The sequence below is a fragment of the Brachypodium distachyon genome, chromosome 3 (assembly GCF_000005505.3).
Source record: "Brachypodium distachyon strain Bd21 chromosome 3, Brachypodium_distachyon_v3.0, whole genome shotgun sequence".
NCBI classification, from domain to species: Eukaryota; Viridiplantae; Streptophyta; class Magnoliopsida; order Poales; family Poaceae; genus Brachypodium; species Brachypodium distachyon.
The window spans coordinates 12841133-12842699 of NC_016133.3; the positions used below are offsets into that span (position 1 = coordinate 12841133).

The 1567-nt window shown below is 48.5% G+C and overlaps 1 pseudogene; it reads right to left on the minus strand.

Moving 5' to 3' along the window:
• Positions 1-466: 466 nt before the first annotated feature.
• Positions 467-1222, minus strand: LOC112271444 (annotated as a pseudogene).
• Between the last annotated feature and the right edge of the window lie 345 nt (positions 1223-1567).

Below are 1567 nucleotides of genomic sequence, written 5' to 3' on the forward strand. Positions count from 1 at the left end.
GATCGCTTCATTGCTTGTTTCCGCAATCGCTTTTCATGTGTTTGGTTATCTTATACCCATCTCTAGCTTGCCATGAAGCCGGGTTGCGGACAGTAGCGAAGTCATAGAGGGGATTTTTAATACCGACACATTACTAAACCAACATAAGATTACACCACTAAGCCATGCCGACATACGAAAGATAATTGCAATACAGCACTTAAATGATATGGAAGTCCCTGAGTTTCTTTTAAGAACCCGGCAGATAATTTCATTGTCTTAAAACATTCAGCATAAGGAAAAAACCGATACAAATACTCAGCTCTCAAGTATAGAACGGACGAAGCAAAGCTACGTTCCATGGCCTCTTGGTCTCCTCGCCTGACCGGTCCATCCTGTTTGCCTTAGGATCTTGTGCATCTATAAGATAGTAGGAATCATTGTGAAGCGCTTTGCTCACAATGAAGGGTCCTTCCCATGGGGGTGATAGTTTGTGCATGCCGGCTGTGCGCTGCACAAGTCGGAGGACGAAGTCCCCTTCCCGGAATACTCGCGGGTTGACCTTTCGGCTGTGATAACGCCTTAGGTGCTGTTGATAGATGGCCGACCGAGACAGAGCCAATTCCCGTGCTTCTTCGAGCAGGTCGACATCATTTTCTTGGGCCTCTTTTACCTCGGCTTCCGTATACATGGTTACTCATGGAGAGTCATGTTCAATGTCGGTTGGTAGGACAGCTTCCGCCCCGTATACGAGGAAGAATGGCGTGTAGCCTGTAGAGCGAGTGGGAGTCGTCCTGAAACTCCATAGCACAACCGGGAGTTCGTCCAGCCAGCATCCCAGAGTATGTTCCAATGGTTCAATTAGCCGAGGTTTTATGCCGGCTAAAACCATGTCGTTTGCAGTTTCAACTTGTCCATTGGATTGAGGATGTGCTACGGAAGCGATATCCAGCCGGATTTTCTTCTCCGCACAGAATCGCGCGAAAGGTCCCTCCGCAAAGTTCATTCCATTATTCGTGATGATACTGTGCGAGTACCCATATCTCAAGATGATATCCTTCAGAAATGAGACTGTGGTTTTGTCGTCACACTTTCGTATCGGCTTCACCTCAATCCACTTGGTGAACTTGTCGACCATAACCAAGATATGCGTCATGCCTCCTCGCGCCCGGTTGAACGGTCCCACCATATCGAAACACCAAACAGCAAACGGCCAAGTGATTGGAATAGTCTTGAGCTCGGATGCCGGCATATGAATCTTGCTGGCATATCTCGGGCAGCCGTTACACTTGCTGACCATGTCTTCTGCTTCCTGTAGTGCACTTGGCCAGTAGAAACCACGTCGGAGTGCCTTGCCCACTAGCGTTCGTGAAGATGTATGATGACCGCACTCTCCCTGATGAATATCCCGGAGTATTTCTTGCCCTTCTTCTGGCTCGACGCATCGCTGCAGGACATTTGTGACACTCCTCTTATAAAGCTCGCCATTGATGATGGTGTATGCCTTCGCCCTTCTCTGAATTTGTCTTGCCGACACTTCCTCTTCTGGGAGATTCCCACCTTTGAGGTAAGACATTATCAGTTGCGC